The 26,816-nt window shown below is 40.1% G+C and overlaps 1 long non-coding RNA gene across 1 annotated transcript in view; it reads right to left on the minus strand.

The window, feature by feature from the left end:
• LOC146555727 (uncharacterized) overlaps nucleotides 1-25,225 on the minus strand; it is a 59,553-nt gene extending 34,328 nt beyond the window's left edge. The window contains exons 1-2 of the long non-coding RNA XR_014889254.1: nucleotides 25,050-25,225; nucleotides 13,396-13,466 (exon numbers count right to left, since the gene is read on the minus strand). This is a non-coding gene — a long non-coding RNA (uncharacterized LOC146555727). The remainder of the gene's footprint in view (nucleotides 1-13,395; nucleotides 13,467-25,049) is intronic.
• Nucleotides 25,226-26,816: the final 1,591 nt, after the last annotated feature.

Consider the following 26,816-nt stretch of genomic DNA (forward strand, 5'->3'; position numbering starts at 1 on the left):
TTCGTTTTACCAGTTTGCAATGAAACCTTTCAGCTATTCTGTGCACAGGTGAAGAAAAACCTGCCTATTGTTCCGAATTTCTCCATCTCGCTGTAAAACTCTCAGCAGTGCCTCCCACAATGTAACACTACTGTGTCAGAAAAATAATTCCACTTCCAGCTGCATGTGACGAACAGAACAATTGCGCGGCGCCGCAGGTTAATTCACCGCTTTGATGGATGCTGAATCAAGGCTGTCGCTGCGAGCACAGAAGAAACCATGGCAATTAGGAAAGCCCTGTGTGTGAGAGTTGGCTGCTGCATGCACCGCTGGGCATAAATGAGTCTAGCAGCCCGGGCAACGTAGGCAGGGCTTTAACACAACACCACAGACACGCCTAAGACTCCCATTGTGCCTCTCGCTAATCCATTTCCACCCTAACAAGCTGCTGCCTTCGAACCCAGCCATCCAACCGCAAGCCTGTCCACCGTCTGCTGGGCTTGGTTCAGTGCCAGTATTCTGACTTTCAGCAGCCATTTTAAGCTCTCTTTGGCAACACTCGCCCTCCTCTGTGTTGAGACAAAGCTGCTTTTGCATTGAAGTGCTGTTACTGTACACGTTTGAATGTATGTGAGAAAAGGGGCTGTTGTTACCGTGTGTGTGTGTGTGTATTAATCTGTTTTTAACCTTTGCATGAAAATTGAAATCCTGGCTTCTGAAAGACGAAATCAGATTTACCCTCATGAAATGTACATCTTGAGATCGGCTGCTGTTGGAGAGACTAGAACTGGAAAGACAGCAAGGAGACACTATTATCTACTGACAATACACAGCTGTCCTCTGAATCACCCTGAAGTTTTATTATTTGGGGTGCATGTTGATTGCTTCTGCAACCAGGAGGCATTCGCAGTGTGAACGGAGCTCAAGAGACAGTTTCTTTTTTTTTTCACTGACAGAGGAATAAACAGAAGGGAAAAATGTGCCTTTAGTTCTTTGCTAATAAAGCAGCTTAGACACTGCCGAGAAATCAACAGTGCATTTTCTCTATTGAGCTGAAAATTGTAGAGGCACTTGAACAGCACTATTTATCGTCCCCGCAGCCGACATGGTTTCCTCAGGTGAAAGAGCTGAGTAGCCGACAAACAAACGAAATTAATAAGAGCATCCAAGCCCTTCCTTCGTCTGGCTTTAAATAACGCAAATCTCTGAAGAAATGAAAAACAAGTTTCCCCTCTCCCCCTCTCTCTCAGTTTAGCAGCATTAGCAACTTTCTGAACAAAATCTGCTTTTGCCTGAACGCACCTCTTATCCCACCTGTTTTCAAAGTGACAAACGTCCCTGTGAACATGATTACCGACACACACCCACACCGAGACAGTGGGTGTGATGAGATAAAATGATATAGGAGATAATACGGGGTGATTTCACAGGCGTGCAGGGGCGGGCAGCTTCCTGTGAGTCAGCTCCATGAGGTATAAATCCAAAGTCTTAGAAGCAAAAAGTTTTGTTGGTGTGTTTTTCTTTCTCGGGGCTGTTTCCCAGAGATGTTGTGTGCCTTACTAGGCATCTAATAAACTAAATTTAAACAAGATAAGAACTCCTTGTGGTGCGGTAATACACATTCTCTTGCATTATAACAGCAAGAGGATGGGTAAAGATTTAAAAGCACAATATAGCTATTATGTGTATGCTACACCCAAAAATATGAACGTGAAGATTTCCCAGTAGTCATGACAATGATATGTTAGCTCCTTTTAAAAATGCTTGTAAAGTCTAGAGATGGTCCTAAAACAGCAAGATGTTAGCATGTTACATAAACAGGGGTAAGTGCAATCTTTGGGGACTATATTGATGAGCATATTTGGTGCTTAAGTGGATATGATGACCAGAAGGATGGTATTATTTAAAGCAGTTATCACAAAGGGTGAACCTTCACACTTTGTCATTATAAAAATGTTCATTTAAAATTTTGTCATTAAGTTTGAAATGTATATAAAACATCAGCTCATCCATTTTCTTATATGCTTATGTAACTTAATGGGAGAATGGAGCCTATCAGAGCTGTAGGGTGAAAGGTGGGCAGATTAAATATTTACATGTTTAAAAACTGATCAGAGGTAATTAAACAAAGCTTGGGATATTAATTACATATTATTCTTTGCTAACTCGATCTATTTTTGATCCAGAGCACATCTTACATTTTGTCACTGATGGGGAAAGTCAAAAATGAGCTGTGCCTGTCAGCTGGCAAGAAGAAGCTGTTAATAAGGAATCAACCAAAGCAAGTAAAACATGGGAGGAGATCAGAAAATTTTCCATTTCAAAATGATTGGCAATACTTTTGTTGTACACATGACTATAGAAGTATTTAATATAAAGAGTAATAAATGTCAGTATAAAAGTCAATGATATAAAGTTGCAAATGTTATCTCCTCCCCCTCCAGTGGCAGGCATCAGTTCAAACTGATGGGTGAGTGTGTAATTTTCAGTGTAATAGTAAAAAAGCCACCAGTGGCTTCAGATTTTTTACACTGAATGCCTTTCCCGACACAACCCCCCAAGGGAATTGTCCCTTTCTTGGAATTTTCACTTATTAAACAAACGTATGGCCCACTATGCTATGAAGCCACAAATTTCAGTGTAACAATATGTAGTGTAAATGTCTGTATATCTGCTTAGGTACAGATGGCTGTTGTAGTGTTTTAGCTAGAATAACTACACAATTACATTCTATCTGTGTTTAATAATTTCAAATACATTGTTTGCTTCTGCACCACTGTATCAATATAAGCACAAAAGCCTCGAGGCTGAAAATTAAGGGCCATTTGATTGCATTTTGGGTTGCACTTCATCAAAATGTGACTTTGCTGTAAGTAAAAATATAATAAATGAAAAATTAGCTGATAAAAAGGAAGCAGGGTGGGGGTTTAAATTGCATTTTTTTTTTGGTTGTACTCATTTCTTAGTGCAGTTGTATCCAAATTAACTCAAAACTATAACTTCCAGAAAATGGAACATGAATAAATTCATTAAGGATTCACTGAGTAGGCACACAGCTGATCAGTGTAAGCTGCTGGGAAGCCGTTAGGTGTTTGCTGGTTTAAAGTCCCCTTTATCATGATTGGGTGTAATGTTCGTTTTCTAGCTGAAAATTCCCCTTTAATTTTGTTCTGTTCCACAAAATAAAGCATTAATATGTATTTGTGTCCTGAAACAATTGCATGAACTAATAAAAATGCTATCAGAGGATTAATGTGATTTCTGCAGCATATTTGTTGCCTGAAATTCCACAGCTGCCTGTGTGTCTCTGAGCCCCTCGGTGTCAGCCTGCTTAAAGTAACTGCTTCTTGGCACAAAGGCAGACACAGTGAATATGAACAGAATAAACTCCAGACAATAATAAGGCAGCACATCAATAACTACTAGGCTGGGCTTAGCAGGGGGGCTTATTGGTTTAATTCTCAAAATACACCAAGATGGGAGAGTATGTAAGAACAAACAACTGAAGGGGTTTTTTATGTGTGTGAGGGTGTGCTCGAAATCCAATCCACCATATTTTTCAACACGTACAGCCGGCCTAGTGCAAATATTAGCACCACATCTATTGGGAAGCAATCTGGCTGTCACCATATTGTTGGGTGGGTGTTTTTTTTCTGTGCAGAAGAGTTTGCAAACAGCTGAACAGACACGAAATATTGCCTCAGTTGTTTTGCAGCTCCAGGAGAGGTTGTACTGGTAATGAGCAGTAAGTTCAATGGCTTCCATCCTTACCGCCGCAGTGCCTCAGCTGGCTTGTGCAGTGTACTGGAACAATAGCATTGCTTGTGTGCTGTTTCACTTGACTGTCATTTTGTTTACAATGTTATAACATGAGCAGAACAGAGTATGGGATGGCATGGCAGAGTTATCCCATTACTTCTGTGTGGCAGCTAGTTGCCTTTTGTGTTGGATTTTTAATTATAATTTAAATTGGACTATTATCGCTTCAACATGGTTTACGTTGAGCAAACAAATAGTATTATTCAGAACACTTGCGTTCAGTGTTAGCTTAGCTTCAAAACTTGGAAATGTTTACTGGTAGAAATGAAAAGGAAAAACTGAGGTTGTTCTTTGCAATTATGTTGCTAATGGAAAAAAAATTACAGTTTAGATTGTCTCATCTTGCATTATTATTGCCTGCAATTAAGTATTACATTATAATATTACTATGCACGTAACGGTGGACGCTATAAAACCGACTGGAAATACAAAGTTATTGAGCAGACATCAATATAAAGACAGTTTAATAAATTAAACCTGTGTTCACGTAACCATCAACCATTCATTTCAGTTTAATTCTGTTTATATAGCGCCATATCACAACAACAGTTGGCTCAAGGAGCTTTAGTTTAAACCATCAGTTTCTTTGATACTGATAATTGGTCCCCAGTGGATGTTCCATGCTCTGGTTGCCTAGGTAATCCTCTGATGTATTTACTATCCTGCCATATGTCAGTCATTAGTATCATGCACCGACATTGATAATCACTTCAAAATGAGACAAGTTTATCTCGTGATCTTCCCACTTTAGAGTTGCCAATGGTCTTTTCACTAGTAGTTGCTTGAAAATAGCAAATGGTTCAAGCCATTTGCTAAGAAGCTTAAGAAAGAAAATTGTGAAATTTCCCACTTTAGCTAGGTTGGTGGTCATTTTTTGTGTTGGTCTGAATGAGCTTGGATTTATGGTCTTAAAGCAAAAAGGACCTAGGTTCTAAACCAGGCTGGGGTTTTGAACCTCCCAGTGTTCATCCTAAAATGCATGGGTTAGGCTAGGTGATCCCAGTTTGGCTAGGATTTGGAGAGGATCAGTTAACTTGTTCACTTCTTAAATTTTATATCTGTTGCTACTGGTGACTGTCATGAATAGGGATGGGTATCGTTTAGGTTTTATCCGATACCGGTGCCAAATCGGTACTTTTGAAACGGTGCTGGTGCTCAAACCGGTGCGTAAAGAATGGAGAACACAAAATTGGTCCAAAAACCTCTCATGTTCAGCTGGTTTTTTGTAAAAAGATAACAATGTTAGCCTTTTCTGCAGCTATGGGGCATATATGGTATCACTCTTGGCTGGAAGCAGTGCTTAATCAATGGAAAAAACACAAACTTTGTCCAAAACCTCTCATGTTTAGCTGTTTTCCACTTTTTCTTTGCTCATTTTAGCCTTTTTGGCCAGGGTGAAGGGAGTATCTGCCATCAAACAAGAAGACAGCTGCATGTAGCTATGATGATGTTTGCTAGTTCACCTTACATGCATTAATGTAATAACGTGGTTAGCCTACTCAACGTAAATTACACACAAACAACATTAAGCTACTCACGCAGAGAAGAATGGCTGCTGCTGCATCATCATCCTCATCATTTCTGCTACACTGGCAGGGCTAGGGGCCAGGACTCTCCTCTTCGGGGTTTTTGGGGGATATTGCTAACTCCGGGTCAGATAACAGGCAACCCACGCACAGTAGATGCGCTCGGTGTGAGGTCTCGCAGCAAGCTATCATACGGCGCATTTCTGGGCTTTAAAAAAACAAAACGCTATGCGTCGCCAGGTGTTTCATCAGATTTGAGGTGTTACCTCCTTTAACAGTATCACAGTATCATCTTAAAGCACTTGTTGCAGGCTGCTGAGTTTGCATATTTTGCTGTGAAGTACAGCCAGACTTTTGACCGCTTCGCCTTGGGCATTTTTAATCTGTAGCTCTGCTCTAAAAGAACGTACGTACCTGGCCCCGCCTACTATCCTCGGAAACGTAAAATTATTGGCTAGAAGTGTATCACAGCTCAGGAAAAAAAAGCACCGAAATAAAGCACCGAAATGTGCGCTGCTTTTCGGTCTGGTTACTACCGTTTATGTCAGAACCGGTGCCATCATGGCACCGGACACGGTACCCATCCCTAGTCATGAAAGGGAAAGGTTTTGTTCCTAAGAGTCCAAAAAAACAACAACTTTTGGTCGAAATGCATTTAAGTTTTTTAGAATAATCATGACCACTCCATACTTGAAAACTGACAGAAAGTAAGTGAATAAATTAAAATAAAACAGAGTTATTTGATGATTTAGTCTATGTAGTTGAATTGCTGAATGTTAAGGCTGTTATTTGTCCTCTAATTAGCTGTGCTTTGGCATCCAACAACTACATGGCTCTTTATCAACATTAGTGAATGTCCATCAGCTAGTCGCAAACTGATTGCTAGTTACTTCTAAATATGTAGTGTTAAAACCAAAACAGCAGTGAAGCCAGAAAACCAAAAGTGCACAGGTGAAAAGCTGGGTAATAACCAGTTGACGATACATGATGCCTTGAATCGCCCAATGATCTATTGTTGCATTGTATTGTTATATTGTATACAAACATAAACTATTTCCGCTCTTAAGATAAGGTATCTGTGCACACGCTGATGTCTTCATGCATTGAAGCATTAGCATGTCACACACACATACAAACACATGCAGAAACATCTAAGAAGCTGTCTCTGTATTGTTGCCCTCTTGAACGGATGACTTTCCTTCTGTGATAATGTGAAGGCTCTATCTTAGGCGGGAGCGCTGACGACTATTAGATCTATAAATCATGTTAGCTGAGGGGTTGGGGGGGATGAGTGTGAGAGGGGTGCGCAGTGAGAGCTCAGGGTCGTAAATCTCATTACCTGAGACTGCTGCCGACCCCCCCGCCGCCTCACCCTGTCCTCAATCTCTCCCATTATCAGCTGACCTTGACCGCCAACGCAGACACTTTCACTCAATCAGAGCTGCAGAGAGAGAAAGAGCGAGAATGTGTGTGTGTGTTTACCTGACATATTTCTGCCTGGTGTTTGGAGCTCCACCCAACTCAAATGAGGTGCTGGGATTTTTCAAATTAAAATATCACTTTATTCTTGCGCCTGTCATCTTGCCATCGGCTTGTTTTTATCTAGACTGTCTGTCAGTGCTTCTTAAAGGTGAACGCCCACATTTCACTTTACAATGCCTGCATGTTATTGACAACACCTTTAAAACCAAAGAAAATTATTATTTTTTAAATGCAGAAACAACGTACATGTTGAACTTGAGCTGATGAATTTACTCATTGGTCAAATAGCTTCAATATCTCAGGAGAATAGGAGTGAACCTTACATTATAAATCAGATCTGTTTTATTTCTATAGTGATTAAACAGATTGCTTTGGTCCTTACTTCTGGTTAGCTGAGTCACTTTTGAAGCTGCTGTAAAACGGCCAATAAATGCACACCTGTAAGCACATCATGGCTCATTTGAAATCTACGAATCTAATGTTGGAACACAGACCTGTGGCTATGTAACACTCGCGCTTTAACGACTACCCATCTGTCAGATATGTGGAGCAGATTATGAGAGGTTTCTTGGAACACAAACATCTCAGGTGATTGGATTTTTATGTGTTGCCAACTGCTGTTAGAGAGGAAAAACAATTCTTATTGAATTACCTGTGTGATTCTACAGATAGCACTCTGGCTCAATCTGCTATTTTGGTTTAGTCTGAATACTATTAAAATTTAATTGTTCACCATAATGGCTCCCTCATGACTCTGTCAGTCCTTGGATTTGTTCTCTTAACACAGCAATAAAGTTGTCATTTGTATAGTTTTTTTGCTTTGTTTGTTTGACAAACATATCTCTACACTAATTGGACAGACAACTTGTTAAATACATTGCAAAAAAACTGCAATAACCTATGCTGCTGGCATCAGGAAGGGCAGGGTGGTTAGCACCCTCATTACAAAGCAATGGTTCAAATCCACTGACTGGCCTTCCTTTTAAAGTTTGAATATTCTCTTGAGGTGATTGGTGATTCTAAAATGTCCATAGATGTGACTGTGTGTGAGTCTGTCTCTCTGTGTTATGGGTCCATTATATTTGCCGGATTGGACGTGTTGCGAGCAAACACTGGTCCAAATCAGCGCCGGTATAGGAAGAGAAGAAGTCAAAGCTGAAGGCAAAGAAATTGCTTTTCAAACTGTTGCAACATCTCCCTCTGTATAATCTGATATAAACTGGCAGTAAGAACTGACACAGTCACATACTCATGCCTTTAACCTGGTGGAGGTTTGACCTGCACGAAGGGCCAAAACGACACAAAAGCACAGCTCGCATCACGTGTTTGCTGACGTCATATTTGCTGTTCATGACAGTGAGACGAGACCGCTCCTGGCTCTCATCCTAAGACAGCCCACAAGGGCCAATATGAATTGGCTAAATGGAATTAAATGGATGGACGTTTGCAGCCAAATACCTGAAAAATCAAAGATATTCTTATAATCTTTAACTCTGCTTTGTGCTAAAGTGTTAAGACTGCCTGTCAAATACTCTATTAGCATGCCAGCACTGTTCTTGTAAGTATATTAGCTGATGCAAGCCAAAGACTCTTAGTCATGTTGCATTTATTTATGGCATTAAAGTTTATTTATCAAGATAAAAACAGTGATATCAACAGGTCAGTTCTACCAGTTGTCAGCTTTATTCTTATGCATTCTTCTTGTGTAATGCACTTCCATAATGCTCCAGGCTCCAAAATAATTTGATTTTTAAGTGAAGAAAGGGAATGAGAGAGGAAACCACATTCACAGAAATGATATAATTACATGATTTGTGCTTTGCGAGCTGCGTGGTGCTGTTGTGTCTCGGTTTATTACTGTTGTTTATAAAGGCAATCACTGGGTTGAACTATTTTCTGCTCTGCGCAATGCCAAGTAACTCTTGACTCCTCTATAACGACAGACCTCAGTGTCTTTTTGCAGCTTAAGTAAAGTTCAAACTTCATGTACTTGTTGACAGAAGTTGGAGCTGCAATCAACACAGATGCAGCAAGAATAGATGGATGCAGCGGGGGCACAGCGGCCAACATTCACAGCTCATTCTAGCGGAGTTTCCTTTTGGCAGCTGCAACTACATAAACTTGGCAAAACTTTGAGAAACAATGTTAAAGTCCTGTCCAGGTCACATAGGGTGAAATGTCTTTTTGTTGTGTAAATCAAGCCTCTGGCAGTGCCCTTGGTTCCTCTGCTGGCTGGCTGCGATCTCCTACTAAGCTCTGACTAACAGCACCAGTGAAACAGACATAATGAATGTTAGACTTCCAAACAGAGTCTGGTGCTGCATGCAGTCTCCATATTTCTCTGAATTTGTCTTTTCTATTGCTTTCCGTCTTTTCTTAATGTTTTTCTTTCTTTCTCTCTCTCTCTCAAAAGTAAAAATGCATATTGCAGCCATTAAAAAAAATCATTCCACATAATTACATCTGTCACTTCAAGAACGTGGCAGTATGCCATTATGTAATCAACATTGGTCTTGGAAAAAAAAACAAAACCCAGAAATGATTTGACTGCTGACAGAAAAATCGTTTAATTAGAATTAATGATATTAAAGGCAGCCTTGTGTAGAAGTGGTAATAATTCTGTCTGCTGCCTCCTCCTTACATCATTTCTTCAACTTTTCTGCAATGCATCTTAATGGGTTTTCGTGCCTGGAGCGGAATCAAGGCCAGAGCGGGAATGTGCTGCATTGTGGTATGTCTGGCTGGTTCAATAATAACTCATATGACAACACTCTCAGCTATCACACAACCCCCAAACTGTCACCGTTCCACCATTGCGCCTTTGGGTAGACGAGTTCACCCTGAATAATTTCACCACAGAAGCAGTGAGCGAGTTCACCCAGAGGAAGCTCCTGAAAAGTACATCATGTTTACCCCAAGGCACGATTCATGGGATGCTGACAGCTTCAGTCATGTTTGATAGCTGACGACGTGCACAGCACTAATCACTTGTAAATCCAGATATGTCACTCTATAATAGAGGACATGACCTGGGGCATCGGAGTCTAACACTAATAAGGAAGTGGATCCTGAAGTCATCACTCTCCTGCGACAGGACAGTTTGAGTACAGCTGACGGACATATACAGGTTTTATTTTTGACAATATGTTCTCACATTAGGGTGGAACTACAACTCCCACAAACAGATGCAAACGTCTTTGTGGCTCTATAGTGTTATGGATAACTGGGACTGACATTTTCCAAAATTTCAACCAGGCTGCTTACCATAAACTGTATATAAAAGATTGACATGGCTATTCTTAGCCCTTTTTTTTTAAAGTTTTTTTTAATCCTGAATTGATTGTATTTGCCTTGAAGCAGGACCAGGACATAATAGAGAGATTATATCTGGCTTGGGAACACCTTGGTGTGCCCCTAGATGAGCTGCAGGAGGTGGCTGGGGAGAGGTGGGGCGCCTCTGCTTAAGCTGCAGAAAGGATGAAACTGACCCTTTATGGACATGTGCTAGAAAGGCTAATCTAGCAAATGAAATTTACACATGTAACGGCTCTTGAGTGCTAAGTAATACAAACAAATACAAATCTTTTTTTTTTTAATTTTCAAAAGATTAAATTTTCAAAAAATTGCAACACAATTCGCTGCCGTGCAGCCTAGCGGACTATGTTGTCACCCATCTTTTTCCTCCTCAGCTGCTCCCAATATTTCAGAACTCTATGCCTCAATATTTTTTGATTGAGGGCCTTTAACAAAAAATTCCCCCCACATAAAGTTGTTGTGTCATCATGACCATACATGGTTGTAAACATGATCATGGACTACTCAAGTTGTGCCTTTTAATATAGGAGTCATTGGGGATTGACCTACTCTTGGGAGTCAGCCTCAAGTGGCCAGTTGATGAACTGCAGTTTTTGGCTGCCCCTTGGCTAATTTTTCAGACTAATTTTCCTGCTTGGTCAGGTTTAATAAAACCGAAAATTACAACCTCCAAAAATTTGCAGATGTACTTTTGCTTGTTTGTCACTCTCTTTGCTTCCATAGCAACTAAATCCTGCCATTACACTCCTTGCAGTTCATAGCTACGTTTGTAGTTGCTTCTTTTACACTTTAAACCACCGTGTGTGGGATTTAAATTCTGCTTTCTGTAGCTTGCTTTATGAAATGTGAAATTTTTGAGAACATTAGTAAACTGTAGTTGTTCAGCACAGTGAATCGAATGCACAAAATCATTACAGATCTAATCAATGGCTTTTGAAAGTTGCTGTCAGCTCAGCTGTGATTCAGAGCATTTCGAACAATCACCAAGCCGATGACTCATTTGTAAGTGCTATTTTATGTACAGAGCTTGTAAGTACTGAGGTACCCCTGAATGTGATTTGCAATTTTAGAGTGATGCAATGGTTATGAGGAGGTGGGGGCTGGTTTACTATCTGTTACTTTCTCTGCACATATAGCAAACTCTGCTGTGATGGACTCTTAGGGGCACCTGAGGGTATTACATTGCAGCTTTGTTTTTCCTGTATCTGCTTCATCAGAGAATAGCGGGGCTCATTAGCGTGTGGCCCCTGTAGGGTCCTGAGGCCCCAGAACCCACCCAGCCAACCTCCAGCAGCCCCTTGGGCCCTGAGCCACAAACACAACAAATCATTGAAACAAAAACGCGTGCTAGCATCCCTAATGCCCGAATCTTTACACTTCAAAAACACAATTATGCTAATGCCAGGAATCATTTGCCATTCCAACTCTGATTTAATGCGGCCTTTTAGTACGGGAAGCTAATTAGAGGCTTTAATTAACATGTGCGACACAAACTGGAGAGAAGTGTGAAGGAGCCTGTCGATCACGGAGGAGCACAGCGAGAGCGATGAAACAGGGAGAGTGAGGAAGGGAAGTCTGAAAGCTATGCAAATGAGGCGAGGACGCACCGCAGGGAGGCGCGGATCTCTGCCGCTACAACGGTTTCTGTAAATATCACCGTGACCCGTAGACGGAGTGGAGTCATCTCATTAACACAGATTGGAAGGTGTTACCAGAGCTCAGCCCACGAGGGTCAGCGCTGATACGTCGCAACCTGAGCTTAGTGAGGGCACGATCATTAAAAATGTGACAAAACACAGCATTTAAGGCTGTGTCGGTAATGCGGATATTTTGCTCCACTTGCATCATCCTTTCCCGCGTAACTACCTCAGGGAGGATGAGCTCGCCGCACAGCTGGACATTCAGACATTCACTAGTGGCATACTCAGCGTCGAAAGCTGCATATATTCTATAATGCACACAATGACTGCACTGACCATCTTCATACCGGCAGCATGCAGGTTTCTGCAAATTAAACAGCAGCATATGGGTGCAGGAGTCATCTCATTAACACAGACTGGAAGGTGAACTCTGCATAACGCAGTGTTTTTGTTGCATCTTAAGCTCCAGATATCATCATCATCATCATCATCATTATTGGGAGATACAAACAGATACCGAAAGTAATCACCTCGGCTTTCTACACCGGTGCAGCTCCCCCCTGAAAATAGAAGATTGAATCTGAAAATAGAAAAAGTCAAGGAAATGTAGCTATTAACGTGTGTGCTTTCCACTTAGATTCACACCCTCACAAAGTTCTGCTGCACAGCCAGTGCACTTTAGAAAGCAATATAAAGATATTTCAGGACTTATTTCATTTCTCATTTTACTGCTTAAACTACCCTTTAAAGTTTAAAGTGGTTCTTTCTTAGAGTTTCATTAAAACACATTAGGCTGTCTTTTCATGCTTTCTAAAAGCGACAATAGTTCTTGCTAACTCTGTTTTCTCCTGATAAGTAGTTTATTGCTTGGCAAAGACTTCAGCACCATTGCCTTTGCAATACTTTCAATACCTTATAATAGTGTTTCATTATGCAGGGCAGCCACTGAGTCATTTCATTTACTTAATTTGATCATGTAACTTCTCATTTATTTATTTATGCCAGAGTTGGTTTGGTATGGGCACCTATGCATGGATTGTTTTATATATTCCGAGAAAATGTGCACTTTGCAAAAGGTATATGTCGTAGGAAGTAATCATTATTCTTACAGACTTTGTGTCTCTGCAGGCTGAATTCACTTTGTTCTCAGGGATAGACCTGATAATGGCTTCAGTGTTTTCCTTATGGAAGTGACTGCTGCAGGCGAAGGATATGGATAAATGGCGCAGCTTCTCTGATGGTTACACGTGTTTAACTTTAAAATTCATAGAAAGAAGAGTCCAGCTAACTCAAAGACAAGAATAGTTCGAGTATTGATCTCTGAGACTCGTCTTTTTCACTTATTTGATGTGTTTTTGCCCTGACGCCATGCAGACGTCTGTAAATGGCAAATGCATGATTGATTTTTAAATTTTAATCATGTTTCTGTTCCAGTAGATTACATGGAGGTGAATCAATGTAATAAAAATGTCAGATCCCTTCTGGTATAAAACACTATAAATATTCTGAGGGATTACTTGACTTATCATCCAGGCATTGCTCACACTTCACAATGTCTGATGTTAACTTCGTACTACCATCCATCATTTCAAGGATCCTTGTTATTAGGAGACAGCAAGAACAGTGAGACTCACCTGTGTGTTCAGGACGATCAGTCTTTTCAGGTTCAGTCACAAACTCTCTTAGTACATCGTGTACGCTTGACCTGCAAAAAAAATTGCAAGAAAATTCAACACCAAGCACACACTATTCTCATTCTCGTCAAACTAAATTATTATTTTTTTTGGGGTAGAAGCTTTTAGCCCGGAGGTTGAAATCTTTGCAAGGCTGGTGTTTCTGTTTAATAATTTTTAGGAAACAGTCTTCAGAGTTTAAGCAAACATGACAGGAAATCTTTAGGTAGACAGTGAGTTAGGCTTTTGCTACGTTTCTTCTGCGCCTATACAGTGTATGCAGTTCATCTTGGCTAATGAGGTGATTATATGCTTTGAACTAAAATATGAACTACACATAAACATCTTCTGGCAAAGAATGGCAAATTGCACAAATTCAAATAGTGTAACATTTTAACAAAAGCAGCTCTAAAGAGTGTTTTTATGACAACAAAGAATCAAATCATCCTATCTTGGTTTGCATTTTGGTTGAAGCAGGTAGCCGTTTGCATTGAACAGCTCCACTAAACCTGGTGTGCATTATTTACAGCAAGAAAACACAAAAGATTAACCTGCATGTACACTCTATATTTAGTTTCTTGGGAAACTAGTTTTGTATTACTCACAGTGCAAAATAATCCTTCTTTATCTTATCTTGGTTCTCCGATGAAGGCGCACATTAAAGATTAAAAGTCAAAGTCTGAAAGGCCACATTTGCAACATTTTTGCCGTGTTCTGTTAACAAAATCAACAGATCACCTTACTCGCAGGTCCTAGAAAATGCATGAATAATTACTGATGTTTCCTTGCTTGCTTGTCATTTGATGCCACGCTGAAGCACTTGGACACACATCTGGAATGTGTCAAACAAGGTGCTCTTGTTGAAACGGCGTCTGAATTACCAATGCAGCAGGGAAACATTCATATGCACTTCGCTTTCAAGGTCAGTGACTGTTAAGTGGTTCTACAATATGTTCTTTACTAATTTAATACAGCAGAAACTTATTTCCTCCGAGGACATCAAGAGGAGGCACAAGTGCTGAAAGTGCTTAAGAAGAGTTCAAACTGAGTGTGCGCAAAAAAAAAAAAAAAATTATCAAGCATAATCACAGAATTACAATTACTATAAATGCAATTTTGGAGTAATTTCACATTATAAATCATCTGAGAGTGTTTAAAAAGCTTTTCCAGGATTAGGATTTTCTCTTTTATTAAGATTGATCTGTTGGGCACTTTTTCAACTCCATATTTTTTATTCTTGAACTCTACTAGAGTGGACTTACATGGAGGGTAGTTCCAAATTTTTTAACTGTGCCTTGGCACAGTTCCTGAACAAGGCTGCTTTGGCTCCTTTCCCTTTGTGGCCTCCCCCTCATTTAACCAAATTTCTTCTAATTGTCTGACTGGTTTGAACAGCAGGTGGGTGGGGCAGTGAAAGCTACGTGCCTGAGATGACCATATAAGGCAGGGGTGGGGAACACCAGGCCTCAACGCCCAGTGTCCTGCAGGTTTTAGATATCACCCTGGGTCAACACACATGAATCAGATGATTAGTTCGTTACCAGGACTCTGGAGATCTTCAAGACATGTCGAGGAGTTCATTTAGCCATTTAAATCAGCTATGTTGGATCTTTGATATCCACAGGTAAAAAACATCTATAAACTTGAACATTAAGATCAGCTTTTGGCTCAAATGGACTACTAGTGCATGCGGTGATTTCATAATTTAAAACATTTGCCCTGTTTAATGAGAGCATCCACCACTGAACCGGTGTATATGTGACAGATAATAAAGAAAAGTATGATAGATCCCCTTTAAAAACACATTAACTCATAAAATTCCACAATTATAGCACATTTAAAGTGTTTACATCTTTAATGATTCCACCAAGAAATTCCAAGAGTGATCTCCTCTGTAAACCTCTGTTTTAGGCCTGTTATCTGTTTTTTAAACAGTTATTTTTAGGCCATCCCGACCACATACAGCAATAAAATGGATACAGTTGCAGTTCTTTCAGTATCTCTTTAATTAACAGAGTCAAACATTTGCTGGTTTATTTATGGAAAATCTTTTCCACAGAATATTTTTAGGCTTCAGTAAATTTCAGTAGACTCAAATTTATTCTGCGCTTATAGACATTTTTAGAAAAGGTGATGAAAATAAGTGCTGCAGACCTTTAAAACTATTTCAAATTTGAAACCATCCAACAGCGCAACACCATTTGCATCTGTCCAGAAAGAGCAATAAACTCTGCAAATTCTCTTTCTGAGGTAAACAGCATTTCATATTGCTCATAAAGAAATCAATGGATGGAGCTGGGAAAAAACCCCAAAATGGTAGTGTTGCTCAGGTTGGCATCAGAGGGGCTTTTATAGTGAACTTGATTAAAAGAAAATTGCTTTCAAGTGCTCTCAGCAGGCTGGAGGTTGAGTGGGTGTGCTCTTGTGTGCAGCGACGGTGGTGTTTCACAAACTAGGCTCGCAGGGGGAGGAAACAAGATGAAGAAACACTCTGAAACTGCCCGAGGACAAAGAATATGGAAGCACTGGTGACATGGTGGCGCAATATTACTTCTATTATCAGTTTCAGTGCGTTGTCATTTACATGACTCGTCCATGGCCATCGAGATTGAATTCATTTTTCTGTAATGTGGGGACTGTTGTGTTGATGTGCTTTTCTTCAGACACTTAAAACTCATTTTAAATTGCACTTTTGATTACGCTTTAGCATCTGCTACCATAAATCAAATACGCATTTAAATTGGTGCAAGCTTTTGTCAAATAACCAAAGTGTGGAAAAAAAAAATCACCTAATTGTAGATTTTATCTGGATAAGTGACAGGAGATCTGACAGGGAGAGGTGGAGGAATGGGCTTTTTAATTTTGGAATTTGTGTAATTTATTCCCTCTTGAATTCAAAATGACATCAGGAGATCAAATGCTGTCCCCGATTTCCATGAAACCTTCACCTAATTGGCTTTCAAAGAGTGAAAAGAGCGCTGGTGAATATTTTAACTACTTGGTTTTAAAGTAGTTTGACTTTGGTGAGAATACTATCGGAGATCCGTTGGTATACAATGTTATTTTTTAGGAGCACTGTTCATAAATTGAATTTGCATTTGATTGAACTTTGAAATTTTTCACCACAGCATTCATTGAAACATAATGTCATTCTCACCATGTACGAACTCCAGCAGGGGACATACCAAGAAAATAAAGATGTAGCCACAGCACAGAATCAATGAAGTCAGGGTGTTGCATCACCATGTCATTTTGTTTTAAGGCTTTCTTAGAGCATCATGAGCTTTGTTTACTTGCTTTACAGGTCAAATGGATCACAGAATCTGCACATAATGAGAATTATTCACGGTTTCACCCCTCTGCATCGGGTTCACTTTGATACACACTGTCTCAGCATAACATTCATTGGCGCCTGAACATCATCTGATATGCATTAACATATGCACTGTAGCATAGTAAACAGTGAATCCACAGGGGCTTTTTACTACAAATAGTTGTCTTAGTGAATAATTAATAGGTTTGCTTCTACAAACATGCTGTAAGTGCGTTCTTTCTTTTGACATTTGCATATTCATTAATTTTGTTGGTGTTTTCATTATTATATAGTTTAGAAACAGATTTAATGTAGAGAGTTTTTATGGTATCCTTGTTTTAAGTATCAAGTTTTAGTTTAGCAAAGCCGATGGTTATCTCTTATGTAAGCTACACATCAGTAGGAACCATCACCAAGGAACATTTGATGAAACTTAACTGTCATAAAAAACTCACAAAAACACTTTCTTTCAATTCTAAGGCCATATCAAGACATAATAAAACTCATCCAGTTCTCACCAGGTTTTATATTCAGTAAATACAAAATGATATAGTACACAATGTCAATATTTATTTACCAAAAACTTAGGGAAAATTCAGAAGCCGTTTAGGAAATATTAGGTATATCCTATGATTCAAAAGCTGGTAGAATCACCTTTAGCAGCAATAACTTATACTACAGAGCACTATCATTCCCAGTGCTTAACATACCAACAATTTGTCACGCCCCTAGGTGTCTCATAGTAAGGCAAAAAGTACCCTTCTACGTCCTTATGAAACGCTCTGGGTTATCAATTGAAACCAATAGAAAGCCACTCGTGGCATTAAGACACGCTCAGAGCAGAGGCTCCAGCCCTAACCCTAACCTTAACTCTATCAAATAGTGTTTTCCAAAGCGATTCAAGATCCGAAAGTGAACTTATTTTAACGTACATAATGCTTTGTTAGGTTGATTTTCATGTCACACATAAAACACATTTATAGCTCTCATGCCTCCGAGCATGTAACATACTGACGATTTGTCACATTCGTCAGTTTGTTACACGTTGGGATGAGAATGTATACTAACAGTAGTCTAACAGTATTTTGTGTTCTGTATAACCCTCTCACATCACTGGGCAGGACTTTTGTTGCTTCAGTTCACTGAGGTTAGCGGGCTATCATTAATGCACGGCTCTCTGGACCTTGACTGGGTCATTGCAGCACCTTGATTATTTACTTTTTCAGCGATTCTCTTGTAGATTTATTGCTGTCTTGTTGTATGAGCCAATTCAGACCAAGCTTTAGCTGTTGGCTAGATGGCGTCACATTTGAATCTTTAATAATTTACTTTGGAGACTTAAAATTGTTTGGAAATGGTCTTTTAACCCTTCCAATATTGGTTGCTTCTTGCAGATACATTGCTGATGTCTTTACCTCCGTGGTGTTGTGTTACACAGACCTGAATGCTCTCAGATCTTCTGCTTTTATAGAGCTGCTCACACAGTGATGATGTTGTTGAAGATTGATTAGTGGCACCTGGCTGATACTTAGCTTCCTAAGGTAAGAGTGAACTTAATTTTTCAGATACTATTTCAGATACCTATTTTGTAGTACATCTAAGGTTGTATTTACATAGTTTTAAGACCAAAAACCAGTAATAATTTTTGATCATGTGCTGATGAATAATTCCTGACAATTGAAACGTGTTGTGTATGTTCTTTTTTTTTCACCAGGTTTTACATTATCCACACAAAATGAATTAACAAAGTACATTAAAACTTAAAGCTAGGATGAATGTAAACTCCTCAGAGATCTTAAAATTGAGCAATAAATGAAGATTAAAACTTTAACATTAAAAGGTATATTAACAGTTAAAAAATGTTTTTTAAATGAGTTTTGTTGAATTTATCCTAAAAATATCAGGCTATAGCATGAAACTGTTTAGCTTAGCTGAGTTTAGTATAAAGTCTAACACAGTAGGCAGCAACATTTTTTATCTTGTAGTAACAAAAGCTGTTTAATAGCACCTCTAAAGGTCATTAAACAACATGATGCCAATTGTTTGTCCAATACAGTCTTGAAATTATTTCCTGAAATCTTGACCAGATGCCTGAAAAATAGTCCCAGCCCAAAGATTTCGGGATACCCATTTCATTTGAGTATCAATTTAAAAAAATCGTTGTTTTAAATAGCATTTTAATAATTTTTTTTCTTTAATTTGAATATTTAAAACAACAAAAAATAGTAATACATTAAATCTAAATTATTGCTTTGGGAGGAAAATGGAGAAATAAATAAATATTAAATACATACATAAAACGCTGTCATTGTAGCTTGTTTGCCAATCGTTGACTGAAAATATCCAGAGCTTCTTAAATTGGTGAGGTTATAGCTGGCTGCCGGCAGAGCCGGCCAGTGCAACCCCCTCTGGCTTCTGCTCCATGGCTGCTGGGTGACCCCTCGTCTGGGGCTCTCCTCAGCTCTTCCCAGGAGGGTGGCACGGATGCCCCTCCGGTGGGCCTCCTTGGGCTCTCGCACTCTGGGGCCTCTGGATGTCTGGGGCCTGGATCTCCTCCATGCCTGCTTCATGCCCTGGGGCACAGGGCTATGGCTCCCTACACCCTCTAGCAGACCGTTACATGGGGAAAACTTTTGAATACAAGCGCGCTGATCCACACAGGTGTGCACACGGGTGTTCACTGTCCATAGACATAAACTACACCTTTCTTGGCTGCTACCTCAAAGCACATTGTGTGCTGTCGGTCCTGCGTGCTGCACCACAACATTCAATATTTAGCATTTACTGCTGCTACACTTAGCTAGATTAATGTGATGGTGTTGTGTTTATTATGTTGCTCTCTTTTTTTTTTTGCTTGTTTTCTCTTCTTTTTCTCTCAACAGGTGATCCAGGAGGTTTTTTTTCTTTCTCTTTCTCTTTTTAAGTGCCCTTTCTCACTGTCCCTCTTCCCCTCTGTTTTTCTTTTCCTTCATCTTTCTTTCTCCCTTTCCTTTCCCCTAGTCATGTCTGTCCCGTCTGTAACAACTGAAAATAAAATAAAATAAATAATAACAACAAAGGTCGATCGAATGGACCAATACGGCAAGGCCGTGATGATCCACTTGGTAAAGTAAATCCATTGGGTATCCTTGTTGGCCTTCAGACAACAATTCTGACGGCTAAAGAACCAAATGGGACAGGCAAAAAAAACCCCTTTTTTAAAAACTGGTGGGGTTAAAAGCAGAATTGCTTTGCCCAGACATAACAATCAGACAGCAGACTAAAGGATAAGATTAAACATAGAGGTACTGGTAAAACCAAACAATATCAAAAATATCTGCAAAATGCATGAAAGCAATCAAAAAAAAAACCAAGATGATTAGTAAAGTACATGTTAAGTGTTAAAGTGCTAAGACTATCAAGGACCACCATTAAACCTCTTAAATATGTAAATTAGCAGCAGAGGAAGGTTCTTCTCTCTATAAAATCTCCCTTAACCACTAACATCAATGGTCAAAATGTCTAAAAGCAGTTTTTGCCACATACCTTTTACATAAGTACTGGTACTAGGCGTGGTATTGCACATAGTAAAGCTTTCCTAAGATATGAACCTCATAAGAAGACGTAACGTTTATAAGTTTTAGAGGTGCCTGAAAACATTCAGGCTAGCTACTGCTAGTTTCCAGTGTGTACTATATGCTAAGGAATGCTAATTGACTAACTGCAACCCGAATGTGCAAAATGTATCTACAAATTCAATCAATAATCTTTAACCAGAAAGTGTTTGTGTAGCTGGATTTGTAGTGAGCTTGGGGTGGTGGTGTGGTTAGTACTGTTGGCTTGCAGCTCGGGCCTTTGTGTCCTCCTACAGCAATGAAACGCTTGTTAGGTTAACTGGTGATTCAGTGGTCGGTAGGTGTGTATGTGAGAGTGTTTGCTCCTTCTGCCTCTGTTGGCCTTGTGATGGACTGGCGCTCTGTCCAAGGCGTACCCTGCCTCCTTCCCTATTACAGCTGGGATTGGCTCCAGTGACCCTAAGTTAAATAAACAGTTAACAGATGATCTGAAATTGACCAGTAAACAGTTTGGCAGACAGCTGTGACGTGGCAATCATAAACAGTAACTGAATTATTTTTGTAAGCCCTCACCCTAAGCGGGCAATAATTTTTAAAAATATAATGTTATTCTAACTTATTGTTACACATCACATTAGCCTTCTGTAATATTAAATACACATAAATGGGTAAACACTAAAAACAAATAAAGAAGTTAAAAAAGAAATAAACAGCAAAGCTTTTGTACTTTTTTATCTGATTTCTGTCCACTTATTGCCATTAATGTATGCTATCTAATGCCAATGTAATTTTCCTATTTATTTATTCCTTCACTCCAAGCACTGTCTCCAGTGCTGCAAATCTACTCTTGCTTTGCTTGTTTGTTTGTTTGTTGGTTTTCTTTGCAGCCTAACATGATTTCTATCGAGGCTTGCTGCTGCTGGTGGTGATAAGAGTTGCTTTCCAGCCGTTTTAGCCACCGTTAGCAGTTCAGATAATGGGAATAACTGTCCTTCGCATATCTGCCTTTTCATCGGCATTTCTTATTCTGTTCTCTTGTTGGAGTGGACATCACACGGACATTACATCATCATGTTATTACACAAAAGTCTGCTCCATACAAAACCATTGTGCATAATACATTAATGTTTTTGACATAACATCATAGCAAATGTTTCTTATGCAATCTGCTGAAAGCAATAGGTATATCTGGAAGGCTGCAAACCATTTTAGTGGTTAAATTAGAACTCTTAACACTACTTGTTCTTGCTTTAAACTATTTTTTATTGTATATAAGTTTGGGGCTATTTGAGTCTGAAAGCAGATCAAATAGTTTGCACCTAGCAGTCTATTGAAGTTTTAACAGACTGAGGAAAATATCTTTAAAAGGTCCAGTCTATAAAGCATTCTAATTTTATCACCCAAAACATCTGTAGTCCTTCTTTTTACTTTGCAGCTCACATTTTGGACCAAAACTGTGCGAGATTCAGCTGACAGGAGCTCGTAACGACTTGGCATTCGACAGAACATGTAGCCCACAGACAGACAGAGACAAGACAGAACACTTCAGTGACCACGCTCAGATGGGTGAAATCCCCCGGTCCGACAAACTCATCCCACACGATCGATAGCTGCTGTGACAACAGCCCTTCCCGTCACAGGCTGGAGAACAAGCTGTTGTGAAGGTCTGAGAATGGGAGATAGGCCCCGGAGGGGAGAGTTGATTTACGACCCCAAGTCAAGATGGAAGCACAGTCGCCCACATACTGTAGACGGCCTTCCTGCTACATCACTCTCCCGCTCCCTGCCTGACTGCCTGCCTGCCTGCCTCTTTACTTGTCCTCCTTCCAGTGTCTATTTGCCCGCCTGCTGACAGCAGGAATGGTCTGAAGTGACATACCGGCAAGAAAAACATTTCATTGTGTTCTTTACCTTCACCTGGATTTAGTGGATTAGAAAATCCTAAATGTCACCTTTGGCTTGTTTTAGTTATTTATTTTTTATAAACTTAGCCAGAGAGGGGGCAGGGGAAGATGTTCAGAAGGAGAATGCTGGAGAAGGACCTAATTTTAAAATGCCATGTAGCCATCGATCAGCAGGAGAAACAAAGGAATGACACTCAGGAGGTGCTGCTAGACAAATAACCACCCTGCAGTAAGAAACATGGAGGGAACATGTCACCTGCAGGCAGTGGTACACTGCACAACACAGTGGCATGTGTTGAAGCAACAGCTTTGCACAGGCAGAATGCTTTGGTCCACCACTCCAGCTACTTAGAGATGGATTTTTCATGTTATCTCAAGTAAAGAAAGCCAAAGGAGACTTTTTGGATTCGGTTTTAGATTATATATCTCGCTTGAGTTTTAAATATATATAACATCACTGATTTTTCTGGTGATATATTAGCAGTTCTTAGATTTGGTTGTTTCTATCGTGGGAGTTGTTGTAGGAGTTTAATGTTCTGCTCATTGAAATTCAAGTTAAAGTATTGATGGCTTTAGCAACACGAGCGTTTTACCCATTCTAGGGGAGGTTTGTCGTCAACCTCTTCAGCAGTCGTCCACCTATTCTAGCATGGTTTAAACCCCAAAGCATTTCCAATGTACATTTGGACCCCCCACTCGCTCCCCCACCCTCTTCTTGTTTTGTTTTTTTTTTCTTTTAAAAAAAAAAACCACTTTTCTGGATGCTGTTGAGCAAGGGAAGATACCCTGCCTCCCTCTCTCTCCCTCCTGAGCGGTATCAATATTCATGGGTCTGCCGGGTGCGTTTGTGCGATGGCTTTCTCATTAGCCTTTGATCCCCTTGCGCGAGGCCTGCCGGAGCGTTGCGGCGCCAACAACAGAGCAGCGTTTGAAGTGTAGAGAGAACAGCTGCTTGCATTGATCTCCATATACTTTCTTTGCCATCCACAAGCACGTCCACACATATGCAGATGCTGCCCACGGGCACATGAATACATGCATCTACTGTAGGACTACACTTGCAAGAGCGCGGATAGATGGAGCTGACAGCAATCGATAAGAAAATCAATCGTGAAAGTTGATAAGCCTTTTAAGCTCAGCGTCTTTGAGTTTTAACAGTCAACACAAACCGAGTTATCACCTTGGGTTGTGGAAACTTTAATGCCCATTTTTCAATATTTTATTTCCCACTGTTTAGACCAAAAGATTAATAGATTAAGTCAGAAAGAAATTACCAAGTTATAAACATGAGCAAATTAAAATTTTATTTATTTAGTGGGAAACGCTCCTATTTAAGGCTTATCAACAGGTATTATGCAATGCACACTCTATCTTCTCATAGAGGACAAAAGTGTTATTTTAAAACTGAGCTGACATGACGCAGAGAACATTATGATGCTCATTGAAAATTAATAATGAGGTACTTCTTCTAACAAAATAGGGATTCTAAGCCGCTAAATTATACAGCAAGCTGGAGCAAAGCAGCACAAAGCTTGGGGAATAGCTCTTATTTGCTACTGCGAGGCTGGGTAAATTATGATGATTACAGAATTATTTGCTAAAGCCAGGAATGCTTTGTTGGGAAAAAAGAAATGTACACACACAAATAATCAACTGGGGCTCTATTTTAAAGCATAATCCACCTTCTGGCTGTGAAATAGCATCAGCATTTTGCAGCCGAAAATAAATGACATCATCCCACATTAAGCCCTTTAGCACAATTTCTGCCATATCACAATGTCAAAAACACAGGCTCATGTCACAGGCTGTGTGGTCCATGATGAATCTTCAAACTACCACCCACCCCTCTTTTTTTGTTGTTTGACTTCTTTTTTGTTCCCTTTTGTTCATTAATGTGAAAACATGTTCTCCTGTACAGCCAGGAAGGACAAGGTCCAGCTACTATGACATCATAACATCTGCACAAAGACAATCCCTGCGCTATTGCACTCAATAACTCTCCCCTCTCCTCTGGTATCCGCTGCATAAAAAGCACAGTAAAAGATTAAGACTGGGAGCTCGTCTGGGCTATTGCTCCACTGGGAACGGGTCAGCAGATCAATACAGCCAATGTGTCTGATAACATTAGACCACCCTTAATGGCACTAATGAAGAGAGAGTTAGGTCAGGGAAAGAGTTACAGCAAAGATGGGTTCATTAGATACGATGTAGTTTTGCCACTTTGGGGTTTTTTTTTTTGCACTTTGAATTTTGTTGTTACTTTTTAGCACAAATCAAACATGGCATTATATTAATTAAGTGTGAAAAATGATCAGCGTGACTCTTTTAAACCAATAAAGATTAACGCCTATCAAAAGAATAGCATTTAAAGCAAGCTTCACAAGAAATAGAGCCAACAAGCCTTTCCCCCCAGTTTTTGCTCAGTTGTGTGCCAGTAGAAAGAAGAAAAGATGAAAGCATACGCACCATCAGAGTCAAGTTTCTAAACTAACCAACTCTTGTCGGTGTCCTTTGTGACAATAGGTCACAGTGTGCCGAGAAGGACTCTGATTGAAGGGAGTGTTATCAGTGTTCAAATGTCAAGAGAAACTACATCTCAGCAGACTCGCCTCTGACATTATAATAAATCACACCCCATTGTGCTCCATGTAGTCTCACTCACACACAGGCACACACATAGACACATATAAAGAGAGAGAGAGCAACCTGCTGCTGAAAAAGCCTTGTACTTGGCAGGATCTCTGCACACACACACACACACACACTACTTAACATCACCAGTGCCAGTTTTGATAAAGATGAAAGGAGGTGATGCACAAAAGGAGGCAGTGAGAGGCAACGTACCTCACAACGGATGTCTCGGTTTTAACTTCAGGAGCTGCAGGAGACGCGCCGGTGAGGCGGGACTGTCGACTTCTCTCTGTCTTCTCCCTCTCTGTCTTCTCTGGGATGGAGGCTCAGGAGGAGAGCTGCTCCTTCGCTGCCTCCTCCCTGCCTCTGGCTCACTCTGCTACTGTCTCAACCCCTCTCACTATCATACCTCCCCTCCCTCCCGCCCATGCGGCTGCCCCCACCCCATCCTTTTCCCCCTCCTCTTTCAACTCCTCCCCTTTTCTAACCTGCTCCTTTCTGTCTTTCCTTTCTCCTACACCACCCTCAAACTCAAGGGTGACAAAAGAAATCAAGGCTTTTATCATTACTTTCAGCTTTGCTGCAAAGTATGTTGCCTTGGAACTGAAATTGCATCCAAAACTCATCGGCTAAGGTGAGTTTTCTGTACTCCAAGGTTAAGAAAATCCAATTTCTGAAACTCATGAGGCTGATTTTAACAATCTGATTATTTAAGAACGGACTAATGCTTAAAACTAACTAATAAAAATGTTTTTAAAAAAGGCACTATGGTTCCCCTGAATCAAACTTTACACAATTTTAAAAAACTATCCAGTCAATCAAATATATTTAATTTGCAGTATTCACCAAAGAAAGGATAGATTTCAGGAACAACATTTTTCATTCATTTTCTGCCCATCAACATATCTTTTAATCAATTCAACTCCATATTTTATTGATGCTCCAGTGTAACATTGGTGAATGACTTTATCATTTATTGATCGGTATCTTTTTAATAAGGGAAATCAATCCCAGAAGAGACAGGGGAGGATTAAAAATTGGTTGAGGGGATATTTAAGGATTCGAGAATATCTGACTGTGAAGAGAAACTGCTAAAGTAGTGGACTGAAATAAGAAAGGTTGGTACTTATTGCACAAAGAATTAAAAAAATCCAACAAAGATTTGCATCTGGATTTTCCACATCAAAAATACAAAGAATCATTTGCTCCCTGCTTTTTATTTGAATATCTGCATCTGAAGACCACTCCTGGATTCCTCAGCACCGACCAGTTCTTAGTCTTTTTTGTCTCCTTTTCCCCTCTCTCACATCGACAGCCCTTCGCTGCCTCGGCCCCTGTTTCCATAGTGACACTTTCCCCGACTCTGGCTCGACATAATCAAGTGAACGGGATGGGGGTGGAGGTGGGGGCTGGGGGTGAGAGAGGGAACTGTGAGCAGGGTGCGGGCGTGAGAGGTTGAAGTAATGGCCAAGATGAAAAAGATTGGAAAAAAGAACATCCCCAAAAAACTGGCAAATAGCGAGAGAGATAAAGGAGCAAATAATGAATTAAGAGAATGTCAATAAAGAGAGTTTGTCAATGGCAAACAGTGTCTTTGCCTCGAGTCCATCTCCGCCTGATGTTGGGTTCTGATCAGGTGCTTTGCAAAGCCTTGGCATATGGCTAAAATAATTATCATGCTCATCAAACATCTAGATGGCCACTTGTTCTCTGTCACAATGCTCCCACCAGAGCAGAAATGAATTATGGGAGGGTTGATCCATCTGAATTTTAATGGGAGAGGTGCTCAGCAGGGGTTTACCGCATGATGCCAGGGAGAGATAGTGTGAACCCACTTGAATGTCAGAATAAAATTATGTACACCATGCAGACTAAATGTGAGAAAACTAAACTAGAGTTTTAGCCATGCTATCGATGTAGTATAGCAGGGCTAACTCGTGGCACATCAATATTTTTGCTGGCTTTTTTGGACATTTGTGT

This window comes from Mchenga conophoros, linkage group LG17, assembly GCF_057382185.1.
Source record: "Mchenga conophoros isolate Kocher_MC1m ecotype Shallow Benthic linkage group LG17, M_conophoros_male_GT1.1, whole genome shotgun sequence".
Taxonomy (NCBI): Eukaryota; Metazoa; Chordata; class Actinopteri; order Cichliformes; family Cichlidae; genus Mchenga; species Mchenga conophoros.